Source organism: Pristiophorus japonicus, chromosome 2 (assembly GCF_044704955.1).
Source record: "Pristiophorus japonicus isolate sPriJap1 chromosome 2, sPriJap1.hap1, whole genome shotgun sequence".
Lineage (NCBI taxonomy): Eukaryota > Metazoa > Chordata > Chondrichthyes > Pristiophoridae > Pristiophorus > Pristiophorus japonicus.
The window spans coordinates 114,700,608-114,721,296 of NC_091978.1; positions in this window are offsets into that span (position 1 = coordinate 114,700,608).

Below are 20,689 nucleotides of genomic sequence, written 5' to 3' on the forward strand. Positions count from 1 at the left end.
TGTGCATCAGTCCAAGTATCACTGAATAAAATGCAGTTTATTTTCTGATTCATAGATATGGAAATATGAATGTGTGCTCAATGCACGCACTGAGTGTCAATTACTGGCTTCCTGTATTGCTAGTGACTTTCCTACTGAATAAAAGCAGCTGATGGGACACATTGGCTGGAATTTTCCTGATGCCGAGCATGTGGTTTTGGGGCTGGGTCAGCAGTAAAAATCCCAGAAATAGTGTTTGTGTCGAGAATCCCCCCATTATCCCGCCCCCTCGCGCATTTGACTCGGGCACTTTGAAAGCACGACACGGATCCAATTGGCAACCTCATTAAAATCATTAAGTGCTTGTTGATTTTAACGACAGCTTTTGAGTTTAACTGTAGGAGCACGGGATTCATAGAGGTCGGGTACCTCGCCTGTGAAGGAGGGGCAAAAGCTTAGTGGCCATTAGCGAATTCATTCATTGACAGCTGGGAAAAACACATAAAAACTGCAACATTGCACCTCTTTACTTGCCTCATGGAAAGGTTCTTGTTCATTCTATTTTTTCCACAGATTTGAGTATCTGCAGCGTGCATGTCATTTTTGAAACCTTGGAAGCCACTCTCACCACATTGCTACTCACGATCACAACATTGAGGGATTGTCTCTTTGATCTCCACTTTACCTGCTATCTACTACATCAGCATGGCTGCGGCTTATACTGTCTCACCTTGGTCCTCAGAATCGGAACAAGGAGAGCCGCACCACCAACACCGCCAGCCACACCAGCCGCAGCCTTCTCCTCAATGACCTGATGCTCCACCGGAGAAAGGGGGGAACCAAAGGGCTTCAGAATGCTGGAGGCAATAGCCCCAACACAGGGTATACAGGCAGAAGATGAGCTTTGTCAACATGACTGAACAGCGTCGCAGACATTTGTAGCTTGTTGGAACAAGTACCTGCTGCCCAAAGGTCCTGGTGGACACTCCTTACCAGTGGCTGTCACAGAGCCACCACCCTCAACTTCTTCACCTCAGACTCCTTCCAGGGATCTGCAGCAGACATTTGTGGGATCTCGCAGTCAGCCGACTACAGATGCATCACCTGGTGACTGATTCCATGTTTCACAAGTCAGACAATTACATCAACTTTGCCGTTGTTGAAGCCAGTGTTACTGAGCGGGTGCTCAGCTTTGCGGCTCTGGCTGGCTTCCCACAGGTGCAGGGCATCATCAGGCCATTAAGGCACCCCATCATCAACCAGGAGTGTTTGTGAACTGCCTCAATATACAACCATAAAGAGATGATTATGCATGAGTGTGCCAGATTCTCTGGCTGCTGTCATGACTCTTTTGTTCTGCGCCAGTCAAGCCTCTCTCAGCTCTTCGCTCCTCCATACAGACTTACCGGCTGGCTGCTTGGAGACAACTGGCTCATGGCACCCCCAAGGAGGCCAAGTACTTAAGAACATAAGAAATAGGAGCAGGAGTAGGCCATACGGCCCTTTGAGTCTGCTCCGCCATTTAATACGCACGTGGCTGATCTGATCATGGATTCAGGTCCACTTCCCTGCCCGCTCTCCATAACCCCTTATTCCCTTATCGGTTAAGAAACTGTCTATCTCTGCCTTAAATTTATTCAATGACCCAGCTTCCACAGCTCTCGGAGGCAGCGAATTCCACAGATTTACAAACCTCTGAGAGAAGAAATTCCTCCTCATCTCAGTTTTATTCTAAGATTATGCACCTTCGTTCTAGTCTCCACTATTAGTGGAAACATCCTCTCTGAATCCACTTTGTCAAGCCCCCTCATAATCTTATACGTTTTGATAAGATCGCCTCTCATTTCTGAATTCCAATGAGTAGAGGTCCAATCTACTCAACCTTTCCTCATAAGTCAACCCCCTCATCTCCAGAATCAACCTAGTGAACCTTCTCTGAACTGCCTCCAAAGCAAGTATATCCTTTCTTAAATATGGAAACCAAAACTGTAAATAGTATTCTAGGTATGTCCTCACCAATACCCTGTATAAATGTAGCAAGGCTTCCCTGCGTTTATACTCTATCCTCTTTGCAATAAAGGCCAAGATTTCATTGGCCTTCCCGATCACTTGCTGTACCTGCATACTAACCTTTTGTTTCATGCACCAGGACCCCCAGGTCCTGTTGTATTGCAGCACTTTGCAATTTTTCTCCATTTAAATAAGAATTTGCTCTTCGATTTTTTTCTGCCAAAATGCATAACCTCACACTTTCCAACATTATACTCCATCTGCCAAATTTTTGCCCACTCACCTAGCCTGTCTATGTCCTTTTGCAAGTTTTTTGTGTCCTTCTCACAATTTGTTTTTCCTCCCATCTTTGTATCATCAGCAAACTTGGCTACATTACACTCAGTCCCTTCATCCAAGTCGTTAATATAGCTTTAAATAGTTGGGGTCCCAGCACTGATCCCTGCGGCACCCCACTAGTTACTGATTGCCAACCCGAGAATGAACCATTTATCCCGACTCTCTGATTTCTGTTAGTTAACCAATCCTCTATCCATGCTAATATATTACCCCCAACCCATGAACTTTTATCTTGTGCAGTAACCTTTTATGTGGCATCTAGTCAAATGCCTTCTGGAAGTCCAAATACACCACATCCACTGGTTCCCCTTTATATACCCTGTTCATTACATCCTCAAAGAATTCCAACAAATTTGTTAAACATGACTTCCCCTTCAAAAATCCATGCTGACTCTGCCTGACTGAATTATGCTTTTCCAGATGTCCTGCTACTGCTTCTTTAATAATGGACTCCAGCATTTTCCCAATCACAGATGTCAGGCTAACTGGTCTATAGTTTCCTGCTTTTTGCCTGCCTCCTTTTTTAAATAGTGGCGTTACATTTGCAGTTTTCCAATCTGCTGGGACCTCCCCAAAATCCAGGGAATTTTGGTAAATTACAACCAATACATCCACTATCCCTGCTGCTACTTCTCTTAAGACCCTAGGATGTAAACCATCAGGTCCAGGGGATTTATCCGCCTTTAGTCCCATTATCTTACTGAGTACTATTGTGTATGTAGGCACCTTGTTAATGACTCCACGAGGCAGGGGTATGGTACTTAAACTGTGAAGATTGTAGTCCTTTATTGTAGCTCCTAGAGTGAGGACACTAAGAGGTGAGCTCCCTTTTATACTGGGTTACCTGCAGTGTGCAGGTGACCCTTAGGTCTCCAGCAGCAGCACCCTCTGGTGTACAGGTAAGGTGTGTACAGGGTGAAGGTACATTCAGTGTTACAGTACATCATAACATTACATCATAACATGTAGGCATGCATACATAATAATACTCCCCCCTAAGCATTTTTCAAGTCCTTATTGCCATGACCTAGGGAGGTGATCAGTGGTGGGCTGTGGGAGGTTGTGGTGAGGGTTGTGTGGGTGCCAGGTGTGATCCCCGTGCTTGAGGCTGGCCTCATACATTTCCCCCCTGCCTCACACACAGACCATGTGGGTGTCACTGTTGTGGGATCCCTCAGTGGGGCAGCCAGTGCACTGGGTAGGGTACATACTCTGTAGAGTGGGTAAGTGGTGGTGTGTGGTGTGGGCAGGGCCACAGGACTGTGTGGGCTCCTTGTCCTCCATTTGTGAAGAAAGTCTGGTCATCCCAGGGTCTGCCTGGAAAGCTGGAGGGTACTGGCCTCTCGCTCCTGGCCCTGGTGACCAGGGAGTGTAGGGCCGATCTGGGGCAGGTTACCAGTGGTGGTGGCTGTGCTGCCCATTGACCGCTGTTCCTGCAGTGGGTCTGCTCCCACTGGGTGTGTGTGAGCCCTTCCTGGGGCATCACAGTTGTCCCAAAAGTCCAGGCTACATGGTCAGGTAGCCCGCTGGACCTGGGGTCTCCCACGGGGGGATTCCTCTGGCATTTACACTGTCCCTGTAGAACCCAGCCTACTTTCTGCATACATGACACATTGGCTCCAATCATACATAATCAAATCTACACTGTTATCTCGCTTTATATTGTTACTTACAGCATTTACATCACTTTCTCGTATTTCAGTCTCTCCATACATGGTTACATTTGTCATTTTAAAATTTCTATCGTCATTAGGCATTACAAACTTGTTCATTTCATTTTTCTCATCAGTTACTCTGGCATCACAATTCCACGTTACATTATCATACCTGCATTTGCTAACTGCATTTTTAACTTTAAAGTGCTTGTATTCTTTAGATTGAAACTGTCCCTTTAAATTCTTTGGGTTACCGGTCTCCTTTAAGGGGGCCTTTCAATCCGGTTCGCCACTCGGTGCCATGTGTCACTCCTCCAACGCTGCCCCTCATGGTCTGGTCGTGGCCATTTTGATTTTAGGTTCTTCGCCTCGTGGTGCGGCCGCCATCTTCTCGCTCTCCTCCATGTAGGCTGTGGTGATCTTTTCCTTCTCAGGTTCAGCCACAGACATCAGGAATCCACTTTTTCGGATGATTTTCTTCCCTTGGAGTCCTGCCACGGCCCGGAAGGTGAGGTCTGGACGTTCGGTTCTGGTGATCTTGCCACGGTGTTGTGGAGTCGTCACCGCGCAGTCGAGCTGGGCGGTAGGATTTCTAGTTGCAGCGATGGATCCAAGTTCGGGACTGCGTGGGATGTGGATTGCTGGAGCCCAGAGGCCGTCGTCACTTCAACCGACTTGGACCTGCTTCATCCAACTTCTTCTCAGCAGCTTTGGACCATCACCGGCAACGATCCACAGGGGGAGTTTGTTCATCACATTGCCCTGGAAGACCTGGACATCCACGCTGCCAATGACTGGGATTTTGCCTTTGATGTAGGTGAGCAGCTTGGTTTGGACAGGAGACAGTTTTGGTCGTTTGGCGGGATTGATCCAAAGTTTTTCAAAGGTCATCTGGCTCATCAAAGACTGGCTCGCCCCTGTGTCGATCTCCATCGAAACTGGAACTCCGTTGATGTCTACTGCCATCTTCCACGGGGAACTTTCGATGGAGCAGATATAAATTCCATACTCTTCTTCCAGGGGTTGAGCAGCTTCGTCTTCATCTGTGTCGGAGACCAGGTGATCAGCCAACTCTTCAACGATGCGGTGAGTAAAGCTTTTTCTGCACATTCTCTGAAGGTGCTGTTTCTCTTTGCAGCCTTTGCAGGTATAGTCTGTGTAGCGGCACTGGTGGGCCCTGTGGTTTCCTCCAGCGCCAGTACGGAGCTAGCCAGTTTGCCTCATGTGGCGGACTCAGGGTTGTGGGACTCGGGGCATCATTTCTGCCTTTAGAAGTAGCCATTCAGTTCACTGCGTTCATCAGGTTAGAGTCCTGGTCATCATTTGCCTGGCGTCGCCGACTGAAATCATGTAGGCCTCGCTCACTTTAATTGCCTTCTGCAGGGTGACTGTGATGTCCGCAGAGAGCAATTTGTGGAGGAGGCCCTTGAGCCGATTCCGATAACAAATATGTCCCTTAGTGCTTCGTTAAGGTGGTCGCCAAAATCACACGGTGCAGCCAATCTTCTTAAATCTGCAGCATACTGAGCAATTTCTTGGCCTTCAGGTCGCCGGTGTGTGTAGAACCGGTGCCTGGCTGTGAGGATGCTTTCTTTGGGTTTTACTTGCTCTTGTATTAAGGTTACAAGTTCCCCATAGGTCTTGGTTGTTGTCTTCGCTGGGCTAGCAAGTCCCTGACGAGGCAATGGATAGTGGGCCCACAACTACTAAGCAGGATGGCCCTGCGCTTGTTCGGCAGTGTGGCCGGTGTGTCCCCCTCCAGGTCGTTGGCTATGAAGAAATGTTCCAATCTTTTCATGAAAGCGTCCCAATCTTCCCCATCGGTGAATTGTTGAAAGTTGCTGAGATTCGACATGTTGTGCGTGTAGTTCGTGACCTCGTCGCCAGTTATTGTGTATGTAGACACCTTGTTAATGACTCCACGAGGCAGGGGTATGGTACTTAAACTGTGAAGACTGTAGTCCTTTATTGCAGCTCCTAGATTGAGGACACCAAGAGGTGAGCTCCCTTTTATACTGGGTTACCTGCAGTGTGCAGGTGACCCTTAGGTCTCCAGCAGCAGCACCCTCTGGTGTACAGGTAAGATGTGTACAGGGTGAAGGTACATTCAGTGTTACGATAATATTATAGGCATGCATAGATAACAAGTACCACTTCCTGAGTGATTGTGATTGTGTTAAGTTCCTCTCCCCGTCATAGCCCCTTGACTATCTACTGTTGAGATACGTTTAGTGTCCTCTACCGTAAAGGCTGATACAAAATATTTGTTTAGCATTTCTGCCATCTCCATGTTCCCCATTACTAATTCTGTGGTCTCGTCCTCTAAGGGACCAACATTTACTTTAGCCACCCTTTTCCTTTTTATATACCTGTCGAAACTCTTACTATCTGTTTTTATATTTTGTGCTAGTTTGCTTTCATAGTCTATCTTCCCTTTCTTAATCATTTTTTTAGTCATTCTTTGCTGGCTTTTAAAAACTTCCAAATCTTCTGTCCTCCCACTAGTTTTGGTCACTTTGTATACCCTTGTTTTTAATTGGATACCATCCTTTATTTCTTTATTTAGCCACGGATGGGTATCATTCTTTTACACCCTTTCCTCCTCACTGGAATATATTTTTCTTGAGAGTTGTGAAATATCTCCTTAAAAGTACACCACTGTTCATCAACTGTCCTACATTTTAATCTATTTTCCCAGTCCACTTTAGCCAACTCTGTCCTCATACCTTTGTAGTCTCCTTTATCGAAGCTTCGTATGCTGGTTTGAGATCCAACTTTTTCGCCTTCCATCTGAATTTGAAATTCAACCATGCTGTGGTCACTCGTTCCAAGGGGATCCTTTACTAGGAGATTGTTTATTAATCCTGTCTCATTACACAGGACCAGATCTAAGATAGTCTGCCCCTTGGTTGGCTCCGTTACATACTGCTCAAGGAACCCATCCCCTATGCACTCTATGAACTCTTCCTCAAAGCTACCCTGACCAATTTGATTTGTCCAATCAATATGGAGGTTAAAATCACCCATGATTTTACTGAGGCTGAGGAGAATTATAATGAGAGCCACATCTCCATCAGAGAGAGGGATGGGTGGACCTAGACCTGGAAGGTAGGTTGGCGTCAGGAATGATGTGCAGGAGTAGGCTTGGAAGGCAAAGTGATGGGGATGTGTTGACAGGCACATCAGGATGAAGGTGAATGTGGCATTGCACTCACCTTTCCTAACCTCATGAGATCATTAAAACATTTCCTGCACTATATCCAGGTCCTCCTCATCACACCCCTGTTGCTGACCTCCTCAGCTATATCCAGCCAGGCTCTTTTTGATATTTTGTGCAGGTCTCCTTTGCCTATCGGCAGGAAAGAGAGCCTCTCTGCATGCTCAGACAGCCTCCACCGGAGTATGCAACAAGGAGCCAGAGAAGTGTGGTGCTGCCCTCTACTTTTGTCTATCCATCCTTGTAAATTGATCTTTGTTAGGCTCCACCTTCCTCTCGCAACCTTCAAATCAGTTGAGTGCAAGGCTGCTTTAAATATGGGCGTTGGAAATGAGTCATTGAAGATGTCATCAGACCCGCATCATTTAATAGGGCCGAAGAGCATTATAATGAGAGCCACATCTCCACCAGATGTGCCATAGAGCAAGCAATAGACAGGCTGAAGATGTGCCTCAGATGCCTTTACAGATCTGGTGTATGCACCAGCCAGAGTCTCTAGAATCATCGTCGTCTGCTGTGCGCTGCACAACAACGAGGATTGGAGCTGCATGAGGAGCATAGGGCAGAGCGCACAGCCTCTTCAGCGGAGGAGGAGGAACAGGTGGTAGATGAGGAGAAGGAGGAACCTGAGCTGGAGATGGCACTAGCAGCAGCACACATTGCTGCAGGAATGGCCTCATCATGGCCAGATTTACTTAACTTGCTCTAATGCCGCTATTTCCGTGCACATCCTGTACTAAGACCCCCCCTCACCCCAACAACACCATAAAGCATCCCTACAATGACCAATCCATTCCGCTCACCCAAAGCCCCAATGATTGAGGTTAAGCAATGTCTGACCATTCACTCCAAGTGACAAAGTCACTTCCAAGGTTTGAAGCAAAAATGGACAAGTCCCGAAAGTTGTGCAAAAAAACCCCATTTATGTGTGTCATCAAGATAACCGAAACTTAATACTAACATATTTGATACGCCCCTGTACATCTATTTTTGTGTCATTTTTCTTTTCCGAATGCTTCTACGAGGTGCACCTCCTGTGGCTTCAGCAGTGGTAGAGGCAGTCTGCTAACTTCCCTGCTGCGACTCATCAAACAGTCTTGGAAGACATCCTCTGGGTTTTGGAGTCTGTGATGGCGCCATCAAAGTCTGCTCCTCTTGCGACTGTGGGGCAAATTCGGCCATCGGGACCCGAGGAAGCCTGTGGGGCTCTGACTGAGAGAGAGGCAATAGAGGAGAAGTGGGAGTGCTTTGAGAAGAGCCCCTACTTCCATGTCCCCTCTCACCATCAGCCCTCTCTTGGGCCACCCACACTTCCCTGCTAAATCGCGAAAACCAAAATAAAACAATCACACTTACCTCATGCAGTCATTCCTCTTCTCACCACCACCGGGACAGCTCTGCACGCCAGGTTTCTCTGGCAGTATCATACGGGGCATTGCGGGTTCAGCACAAAACACATTTTGAAAGTGGATTGATACCGGCGGTGCTGCTGATACCAGCACACTGAAATTGCTGAGCAGCGCGAATGCCTGCGAATGGGGCTGCCAAACTTTTAGTGCCCCCTGTTTCGAACCTCGTGAGGGACAGTATCCCAGCGAATTTCTAGCCCATAGAGTATGATGAACTTTTATAAAACACTGGTTCGGCCCCAACTACACTATTTTGTCCAATTCTGGACACCGCACTTTAGGAAGGATGTGACGGCCTTTGAGAGGGTGCAGAAAAGATTTACAAGAATAGTTTCAGGTTTGAGGGGCTTCAGTTACATGAACAGACTGGAGAAGCCAGGGTTGTTCTCCTTAGAGCAGAGAAGGTTGAGAGGAGATTTGATGGAGGTGATCAAAATCATGGGGTCCAGACAGAGTAGATAGAGAGAAACTGTTCCCATTGGCAGAAGGGTCGAGAACCAGAGGACACAGATTTAAGGTGATTTGTTGTAGAACCAAAGTTGACATGAGGAAAAACTTTTTTACGCAGCGAAGTGGTTAGGATCTGGAATGCACTGCCTGAAAGGTGGAGGCAGACTCAATCATGGCTTTCAAAAGAGAATTGGCTAAGTACCTGAAGGGAAATTATTTGCAGGGCTACGGAGAAAGGGTAGGATTAGCTGAAGTGCTCTTGCAAAGAGCCGGCACGGGCTCAACGGGCCAAATGGCCTCCTTCTGTGTTGTAACCATTCTAGGATTCTCCTCCAGCAACCTTCAAATGAGTTGAGTGCAAGGCTGCTTTAAATATTGGCGCTGGAAATGAGTCATCGATGATGTCATCAGATGCGCACCATTTAATAGGGCTGGGAAACATGCATGAGTCTTTCAATTGGGGCCATTAAGTGAAAGTCACTCTGAGCAATGCGCTGCTCTGTACATCACATTCCCGACCCGCTATATGACACGCACGTACCTGACTCAACTCAAAGGTGAAAATTCTGGCCATTGTACTTGATAGGTCCTTACTATACAGTATAAATGCACACAAGGCCCATGCTTGAGAGAAGGTCAGTCTGTGACCTGTCCTTTATTCCTTAGCACTCAAAGTGATGAAGGTGGGTGGAGCTTCCCCTTTTGTACCTGAAGGCCCAGGTTAGGAGTGTCTCCCACCTAGTGGTCATTGTTCTCACAGTGTACAACTTAGGTCAGATTATACATGGGTTACAATGCTGGTTGAATACATGACATTACCTCCCCCCCAAAGTCTTATTGGGATCACAGGTTGAGTCTCTCTGGTGGTTTACGCTCTCTTGTAGAGCGCCTGAGTTGGGGCTCCGGTTGTTGGGCGCTGGCCTGAGTCTCTGCTGTTTGCGGTGCCTCAGGCCTATCCAGACTGCCCACAGTGATTGGGCTCTCCACCCTTTGGTTCCGGTGTTCGATCACCTGTGGTGGAGTAAACACTACATCGTGTTCTTCCTCTGCTTCTTCTATGGGGTTGCTGAACCTCCTTTTTGTTTGCGGCAGATCTGCCCATTGGTAAGTTTAACTACCAGAATCCTATTTCCCTCTTTGGCAATCACAGTGACTGCGAGCCATTTGGACCCTGCAGCATAGTTCAGGACAAAAACAGGATCATTTACATCAATACATCGTGCCCTCGCATTCCTGTCATGGTAGTCATATTGTGGCTGGCGCCTGCTCTCGACAATTTCTTTCATGGTAGGGTGTATAAGGGAGAACCGGGCTTTGAGCGTCCTTTTCATTAGCAGCTCTGTGGGTGGAACCCCTGTGAGCGAGTGTGGTCGGGATCTATAGGCCAACAGGAGGCATGATAAGCGTCTTTGTAGGGAACCCCCTTGGATTCTGAGCATCCCCTGTTTGATTATCTGCACTGCTTGTTCTGCCTGGCCATTTGAGGCCGGCTTGAACGGTGCCGTTCTGACATGGTTAATTCCAGTGCCTGCCATGAAGTCCTGGAATTCAGTGCTTGTGAAGCACGGGCCATTGTCATTGACCAAGACGTCCGGTAGACCGTGGGCGGCGAACATTGCCCGTAGACTTTCTACCGTGGCAGAGGATGTGCTTGAATTTAAAATGTCACACTCGATCCATTTGGAGTAGGCATCTACTACAACCAAAAACATTTTTCCCATGAAAGGACCTGCGTAGTCCACATGGATGCGTGACCAAGGCTTGGCGGGCCATGGCCAGGGGCTAAGGGGGGCTTCCCTGGGCGCATTGCCCAGCTGGGCACATGTGTTGCACCTGCGAACACAAAGTTCCAGATCTGCGTCTATCCCTGGCCACCAAACGTGTGACCTGGCAATTGCTTTCATCAGGATAATGCCCGGGTGCTCATTGTGGAGTTCTCTGATGAATACCTCTCTGGCCATCTGGGGCATGACTACGCGGTTTCCCCACAGTAGGCAATCGGCCTGAATCGAGAGTTCATCCCTGCGCCTGTGAAATGGTTTAAACTCCTCAGGGCATGCCCTGTACATGGCTGCCCAGTCCCCATTCAGGACACATTTCTTGACTAGAGACAGTAGCGGGTCTCTATTTGTCCAGACTTTAATCTGACGGGCTATCATGGGTGAGCCTTCGCTTCCGAAAGCTTCAACAGCTATGACCATCTCAGCAGCATGCTCGGTAGCTAGTGGTGGCTAGTGGGAGCCTGCTGAGTGCATCGGCGCAGTTTTTGGTGCCCGGTCTGTGCCAAATTGTATAGTCATAGGCGGCTAACATGAGCGCCCACCTCTGTATGCAGGCCGATGTGTTTGCATTTATGGCCTTGTTGTCGGCCAAAAGGGACGTTAGGGGTTTGTGATCTGTCTCCAGCTCAAATTTCCTGCCAAACAGGTACTGGTGCATTTTCTTTACCGCGAGCGCCTCCTTTTCTACCATCCCGTAACCCCTTTCTGCCTGGGACAGACTCCTGGAGGCATAAGCTACCGGCTGTAACTGACCTTTGACAGTGACATGCTGCAACACACACCTGACACCATAGGATGACGCATCGCACGTTAACACAAGTTTCATACATGGGTCGTATAGTGTTAACAGAGTGTTAGAACATAACAAATTGCATGCTCTATTAAAAGCCCTTTCCTGGCTGTCCCCCCAGACCCATTCGCGACCTTTGCGTAGGAGCACGTGTAGCGGCTCTAGCAACATGCTCAATTTGGGAAGAAAGTTACCAAATTAGTTCAGGAGCCCCAGGAACGAACACAGCACCGTCGTGTTACGGGGTCTGGGTGCTCTCTGGATCGCTTCCGTCTTGGACGCAGTAGGGCTGATCCCGTCTGCTGCTACCCTCATCCCCAGGAATTCTACCTCTGGTGCTAGGAAGACGCACTTCGCCTTTTTCAGTCGCAGCTCTACCTGGTCCAGTCTGCGTAGCACCTCCTCCAGGTTGTGGAGGTGTTCTTCAGTATCGTAACCCCTGAAAAACCACCATCCCTGGAATCGACTTGAAGAGGCTTTCCATGTTTCGTTGGAAGATCGCGGTGGCCGAGCGAATCCCGAATGGACATCTGTTGTACTCAAACAACCCCTTGTGTGTCGTGATGGTGGTCAGCTTCTTTGACTCACTCGCCAGCTCCTGGGTCATGTAAGCTGACGTCAGGTCCAATTTTGAAAAATGTTTGCCACCAGATAGCATCGCAAAGAGGTCCTCTGCTCTCGGTAGCAGGTACTGGTCTTGGAGTGACACCCGATTGATGGTGGCCTTGTAATCACCACATATCCTGACCGACCCATCCGCCTTGAGCACCGGCACAATCGGGCCCGCCCAGTCACTGAATTCGACTGGCGAGATGATGCCTTCCCTCAGCAGGCGGTCCAATTCGCTTTCTATCTTTTCCCGCATCACGTACGGCGCCGCTCTGGCCTTGTGGTATACTGGCCTGGTGTCCGGGTTTATGTGAATCACTACCTTGGCCCCCATGAAAGTGCCGATGCCGGGTTGAAATAATGAGTCAAATTTGTCCAGGATCTGTGAGCATGATACTCGCTCCACAGAGGAGATTACATTGACATCGCCCCATTTCCAGTTCATGACAGCAAGCCAACTCCTCCCCAGTAGTGCGGAACCATCCCCTGGGACAATCCAAAGTGGCAATTTGTTCTCCGAATCTTTGTGGGTCACGACTACCGTGGCGCTGCCTAGCACCGGAATGATCTGCTTTGTGTAAGTTCGTAGCTGTGCGTCAATCGGCGATAATTTTGGCCTCCTGGCCTTGGACGCCCACAACTTTTCGAACTGTTTGATACCCATCAGGGACTGGCTGGCCCCCGTGTCCAGCTCCATTGATACTGGGATGCCATTGAGGAGCACTTTCATCATTATCGGTGGCGTCCTGGTGTATGAATTGTATACGTGCTCCACATGAACTCGCTGAACTTCAGCTTCCAGCGATTTCCCCCAGCGTTCATTTCTGCAATTTCTGAAGGTATTTTGCTCATCTCTGCAAACTCCGGCTGAGTGTGTGCCTCCACGCCTCCAACATGAGCTGTTGTTGGAAACAAAAGGTCCCTTGCCAGTCGATCGTCCCTGACTGCCCCTGTTATTGTCCTTGAGTGCGCCATTAACAGATGTTGATGGCCCCATTACTGGCCGCATTGTCCCTTGCAATGGCATGAATCGCCTTTCAGCTTGCCATTGTCTCTGTCGATCTCCCCCTCTGGGTTCGACTCCATGTTGTGGCATGCCCGATTGCCCCTGTCGGCCTGGAGAACTGTGTGCTGCTTTAACAATGTTGAATCTCTGTCCCAACCATTCCTTAACACAGTACCTCTCGTCTGTTCTGCTAGTGGCCATGCTCGCGTGGTTTAAATCCCAGTTTCTCGTCGCCATTGATAGGTCCTTACTGTACGGTATAAATGCACACGAGGCCCATGCTTGAGAAAAGGTCAGTCTGTGACCTGTCCTTTATTCCTTAGCACTCAAAGTGATGAAGATGGGTGGAGCTTCTCCTTTTGTACCTGAAGGCCCAGGTTAGGAGTGTCTCCCACCTAGTGGTCATTGTTCTTACAGTGTACAACTTAGGTCAGATTATACATGTGTTACAATGCTGGTTGAATACATGACAGTACTTTTCAAATCGTACAAATCCTGTACCACTAAAATTACTTAAAAAATAAAGGCAGCTCTTGTACCAGCTGCAGCTAATATGAAGCAAAACTGAAGTGAGAAAAAGTTAAGAGGGAATCATATTTAAACCAATATTTTAATTATTGGCCTGGTCCTACATTACTATACGTTTGGCAATGGCACTACTAACATCTTGACACTGAATCAGTGACAAGTGCTTAGAACAATGAAAGCAAGAAAAAAAGACTTGGATTTATATAGCACCTATCACGACCACCGGACGTCTCAAAACACTTTACAACCAATGAAGTACTTTTGGAGTGCAGTACTGCAGTAACTCTTGAGCATTGATATTTCTAAACTTTGTCCAGTCCAAAAGCTGTGCATCAGCTTGAAGATTGGATGCCCACCTTCAACAGGAGTGAGAATTAATTTTCCTACCATTTTAGATCCACAGATAGTATGAAATATACCAGAAATAGTAGCTAACGACTTCCAGGATAATCTGCATTTATACTGATTACATCATGTGTACAATTCATTAATAAAACATATAGGGCCCAAAATTGATGAAGGCCTCCGCCTACCCAAGTGCCGCCCAAAGGACCGCCGGTGGCCACCGAGGTCCCTGATGGTTCTTTGGGCGGGATTTTCATCACCCAGGTCCCTCAAAGGTCGGCGGACGGCAAGCCTGTGACGTATGCTGCCAATCTGGGCGGCAGCTGACGGGAGCTTCCATGGAGGATGAAGTCGGGCCCACGGAGAGTCGAAGAACTAAAAATAAAAAGCATCAAAAACAAAAAAAAACATCTGATGACCGTCAGGGGACCCCATCCAGGTAAGTACCTGTAAAGAAATAATTTAAATAAACTTCACTATCCTTTTTCACAGCATCTTCACACTTACCGTTGAGGACAGAGCTGCCTGCACTCACCAGTCCACAGCCATCCTGCCGGCAACTCCCGCCCGCACCGGCAGTCCGCTGACATCGGCGGGTGCTTCCTGGCGGCTCTCCCCTCCCGCCCGCTCCAGGCCATGACGAAAGTGGCACTGGGCGGTTCATTGAGAGGAATGTTGGTGGCAGTGGGTGGCAGTAGGTGGCAGTGGGCGGTAAGTTCTCCAATTTTGGCCCCATAAGGGCCAATTTTACAAAATTGCAATTCTGGGGTGGAGCGTAGTCCACCACATAATGGAAAATTATAGCCTATGTTATTTAATGGAAAATTGTGAGCTGCAGTCATGCGATTTCCTGATATGTGCTTCTAATGGGCATAACTCCCTGTTAGGAGCACAAAATCGGAAATGTTTTCCTGTTGAATAATAAATAAAGTTAATGATCTCTCTGATGGCTCTACTGGTAAAGGAACTATTCAGTGTGTAATGTTGCTGTACAGACCAAGAAGGCCTCAGGGTCAATTTCCAGTTTGTGCAGAGTTTGCTGATTTCAGCAGAGATAGCAGAAAGAACATAATAAAAGTCAAGGATGAGAAAAGGCTGCTGGCCCATCAATGCTCATTCCTATCGCTCCCATTATAGCCTCCAGCTTCAGTTTGAACGTTAATATTGGCTTCAGTGCACCTTGGCGAGCGAAGAGAGTGTCAGACAAAGTTCCTGCTCCTTATTACATGAAAGTGCATATTCTTTGATGATGGATGGAGACAGTATTGACTCAGCAGTTGTGCAGCCATTGCCTCACTCCAATGGTCAGATAGCCTGTTAACAATCATTCACACACTGCATGAACTGGGATCAAATATGAAGAATGGTTACTTGAACACCGGAGATTAGCTGGCGTCTGCGCAGCTGTATCCGGAATAAGTTGGCACTTTCAGGAGAGGGGAGGAAATTGGAGTGGCATTTTTTATATTATGTCTAGACTATAGTATCCTGTCACAAATGTGCATTTTTGTGAAATTCAGGGATAAATGTTGATGAGGACATCCAGAGAACTTACTGCTCTTTTTCTAATTGTACCTTGGGATCGTTTACACCCACCAGAAGAGGCTGTTTGATTTAATGTCTCATCCAAAAGTCAGCACCTCCGACCATGCGGCACTTCCTCAGTACTGTAGTGGAATACCAGCCTAGATTATATGCTCAAGTCCTGGATTGGCGCATAAATCAACATTCTTCTGACTCAGAGGGAAGAGTACAGTCCAGAAAGCCAAACGGACGCTTGTATAACAATTTTTTTCATTAATATATTATCAATATTTAATTGTTCTGTATTTTGTATAATGACAAAATAGCTTCCTTATAATGCATTGTTGACAATTATGTGATACAAATATTCACCAATAACAATTTCACAATACCTTCTCAGACGTTAAACCTCCATAGAACATTTTAGTCTCGTCACAGAAACATTTTGTTTTTTAAAGTTTGTAATTATAAAAAATGTTGTAACAAATATGCATAGTATAGAAGGGAAATATTGCCATGCACGAGAACAGGGATTACATGTGATTATTTACAGCCAAGGGTTATTTTGTCCTGAATGGAACGATCTATGAGGGCAAAATGTAAAGATAAAATAATTTTGATCCCGAGCTTCAAGATTTTGTTGCAACAAAATTAGGTGAACCCACCTCTGTGTAGAGGTAGTGCATGACTCAGGGAGATGCTGTAGTAGCTCTGTTGTAATAGGACCTTATCATTATAGTTACTAAAGAATTGTAAGGTCATATGACCCACAGGAGGGTATCATTAAAAAAATGATTTGCATGTTTCATTTAGACTAATATATGATTAACTTTTAATTAATCTGTAATTTTGTACAACAGCAAAATAACTTTCTGATTATACACTCCTCAAAATCATGTGATACAAATATTCTTCACTAACAATTTCACAATAGCCTCTCAGATACTAAACCTCCAAAACACACTCTCCACAAGAAGGCCACTATAACAGCATAAACCAGGCAGTAAAGGGGAGGCCAGAATTTGGGGCAGAACCTGGTTTTGCTGGCTCTGAATGTTTTCTCCGTTGCTTATTCCAATCACCTGTTGATGATTTAACAGGTATTAGCTAGACCAAGCCTGGAGCAGTGAGGGAAGAAGCTCCCTGCTGTAGCTCCTGCCTGGAGGCCCTGTGGAGAACCCTGAGACCAGCCCAGGAAGAGGAGGAAGGGGCTTACTACTACATTTCACAACATCCAGAGGGAGAGGAGGAGAGCAGAAAATTTAGCTAGACCACATTGTTCATTTGCATTCATGATGTGACTGATGTACTGTTCCAGGAAGTAATGGTCCCATCAATTTCCACAGATATGTTGAGCAGTAGTTGAAGAGTCGGCAACAATATTATACTATTCCTGCCTTCCCCAAGATCATGGGTCACTCGTTCACATGAAGATGTCGAGGCATTCACAACAACAATTTTATTTATATAGCACCTTTAACGTAGTAAAACGTCCCAAGGCGCTTCACAACACTGTTATAAGATAAAACAGATAAATTTGACACCGAGCCACATAAGAAGATATTACTGTAGATGACCAAAAGTTTGGTTAAAGAGGTAGGTTTTAAGGAGCATCTTAAAGGAGGAAAGAGAGAAAGAGAGGTAGAGAGGCGGAGAGGTTTAGGGAGGGAGTTCAAGAGCTTAGGGCCCAAGTGCTTGAAGGCACGTCCACCGAAGGTTGAGCAGTTATAATCAGGGATGCTCAAGAGGGCAGAATTTGAAGAGCGCAGATATCTTGTGGAGTTGTGAGGCTGAAATAGATTACAGAGATAGGGAGGGGCAAGGCTATGGAGGGATTTATAAACAAGGATGAGAATTTTGAAATCAAGGTGTTGTTTAACTGGGAGCCAATGTAGGTCAACGAGCACAGGGGTGATGGGTGAATGTGACTTGGTGCGAGTTAGGACATGGGCTGCCGAATTTTGGATGACCTCAAGTTTATGTAATGTAGCATGTGGGAGGCCAGCCAGGAGTGCAGTGGAGTAGTCAAGTCTAGAAATAACAAAGGCATGGATGAGGGTTTCAGCAGCAGAAGAGCTGAGGCAGGGGCAGAGGCAGGCAATGTTACAGAGCTGGAAATAGGCTGTTTTAGTTATGCCGCAGATATGTGACCGGAAGCTCATTTCAGGGTCAAATATGATGCCTAGGTTGGGAACAGTCTGGTTTAGCCTCAGATAGATGCTAGGGAGAGTGAGAGAGTCAGTGGTTAGGGAATGCAGATTGTGGCGGGGACCAAAGATAATGGCTTCAGTCTTCCCAATATTTAATTGGAGAAAATTTCTGCTCATTCAGCACTGGATGTCGGACAAGCAGTCTGACAATTTAAAGACCATGGAGGGGTCGAGAGAAGTGGTGGAGAAGTAAAGCTTTGTGTCGTCAGCGTACATGTGGAAACTGACTCCGTGTTTTCGGATGATATCGCCAAGGGGCAGCAATAAGATGAGAAATAGGAGGGGGCCAAGGATAGATCCTCAGGGGATACCAGAGGTAACGATGCGGGAGTGGGAAGAGAAGCCATTGCAGGAGATTTTCTGGCTATGATTAGATAGATAAGAATGGAACCAGACGAGTTTAGTCCCATGCAGCTGGACAATGGCGGAGAGGCGTTGGAGGAGGAAGAAGTGGTCAACTGTGTCAAAGGCTGCAGACAGGTCTAGGAGGACGAGGAAGAATACCGTACCTCTGTCACAGTCACAAAGGTTGTAATTTGTGACTTTGATGAGAGCCGTTTGAAAGCTGTGGCAGGGGCGAAAACCAGATTGAAGGGATTCAAACATTGAGTTCTGGGAAAGATGGTCACGGATTTTGGAGGTGACAACACGTTCAAGGACTTTGGACAGGAAAAGGAGGTTGGAGATGGGGTGGTAGCTAGCAAGCACAGTGGGGTCAAGGGTTGTTTTTTTGAGAGGGGTGATGATCGCAGATTTGAAGAGAAGGGAACTGTACCTGAGGAGAGAGAACCGTTAACAATGTCGGCTAAAATGGGAGCCAAAAATGGACAAGATGAGCATGGAGAAGTCAAGAGGGGAGATGAAAGAGAAACTAGAGAAAGATGTGGTGAGTATAGGGCTAGGGCAGGTGGGAGCATCAGAGGAAGTTTGGCCCGGTGGGCTAGGGAAAGGAAGGGAACTCGGAGCGGCAGTTGATCGGGTGGTCTCAATCTTTGAGACAAATTAGTCCTTGAGCTCCTCAGACTTGTTGCTGGAGGTGAATGTGGTGAAGACAGGGGAGAGGGGTTAAGAAAACGGTTAGCAATAGAGAATAATAACTGGGGGTTATCTTTGCATTCCAGAATGATCCTTGAATAGTGAGCAGTTTTTGTCGACAAGAGTTGGAACCGATAATGCTTTGTGTGTTTGAGCCAGATCTGGCGGTGAATGACTAAACCAGTTGTCTGCCACACCCGTTCAATCTGTGCCCCTTGGACTTGAGGGAGCGAAGATAAGGGCTGTACCAGGGGAATGGCCAGGGTGGGAGAGATTAATGGTTTTAATAGGGACCAGGGCATCAAAGGTGGTGGTGAGGGTGTGGTTGAGCAGATCGGTGGCTGCAGAAATGTCCTCGTGAGAGGAGGGCCATAGGTTGGACAGTTTGGAGTTGATAAGTGCAGTTATAAAAGAGTTTGGAGAGAATTTTTTCCAGCAGCGGATGCAGAAAGCAGTAGGTTTGGATTGGGGAAGAGGGATGTGGGTAGAGAGAAAAGCAAGGAAATGGGCAGAGATGGCCTTATCTGTAATTGACATGGTAGGAATAGCGAGGCCATGAGAGATGGCAAGGTCAAGGGTGTGGCCCTGAATATGGGTTGAGGAATTCACATGGAGGGGGGAGATTAAGGGAGGACAGGAGGGTAGTGAACTCAGAAAAGAGAGAGCATGATGAATTGAGATGGAGGTTGAAATCACTGAGGATGAGAAGTCGCTCGGTGCAGAGGCTGAGGGAGGAAAGCAGAGAGGATATATCCGTGATAAAATTTTTTGCATATTTGGGTGGGCGGTAGGGAACGAGACTTTTATATGAGAGGTGAGAGGGGTGGAATAAGGTGAGATGTTCAAAGGAGGAGAAAGTGTCGGAGGAGTAGGGGGACAGACCAAGTTATGATTTGGTGATGAGAACCACACCGTCACCACGACGGTCTGGGTGGGGCAAGTGGTGGAAGATATAGCCGGGCGGGGTTCATTTAAAGGTAGTGTGTCATCATTCCTCAGCCAAGATTCCATCAGTGCCATAATGCAAATGCAATCATCCACGATAAGTTCATGGATGGCAAGGGCCTTGTTCGCAAGTGAACGGACGTTATACAAGGAGATCTGGAGAGGATCCGTGATGGCTGATCCACTGCCAGCATACTCAGGGTCAGTGCTTGGAGGGAGGAGATTGGCAAGGTTAACCCCCGCTGGGCAGCAAGATCGGAGAGAGAGTAGGATGGGACAGTTGGGCTTGCTGCTTGTGAGGAGACAGTGACGAGTGCCACAATGGGCCCTTTGGAGGATGCGAAGAGAGGCACAGAAGGAAGCTGCAAACTTGTTTAAAAGGGAGTCAAGTCTGGGATGGCGGCAGGTGAGTAGGAACGTCGAAGAGTAATGAAGGGTTGGGGTAGGGATTTGCGAGGACAGAGTATCTGACAGAAGAGAGATGAAAGGCGACATGATGACAGGAGAGACTGGTCAGGGAGGAATAGAGAGAAAAAGCGGGAGAAGGAAGTGGAAATAGAAGTGAATGGCTCATTGGAGGTACGCATAGTGCTGGAGATTAACACACGACTCCTTTAACCTCAATCAGTCATTGCTCGCTGTGACATTTGAACATGATGACCAAATATAAAGCTGGCTGTTGGGAGATTTGGTCAATGGCTCATGACCTAATTGCATTCGTTACAACACAAAGAGGGAGAGATGTTATCTTTTGAAATATTGAAAATTTTGCAGCAGGCGCTAATGATTCTGAACTTCTACAAAATTGGGTGTTAGTGCCCCAGGAAGGAAGTGGAGCGCTAAATCAAACACTAACA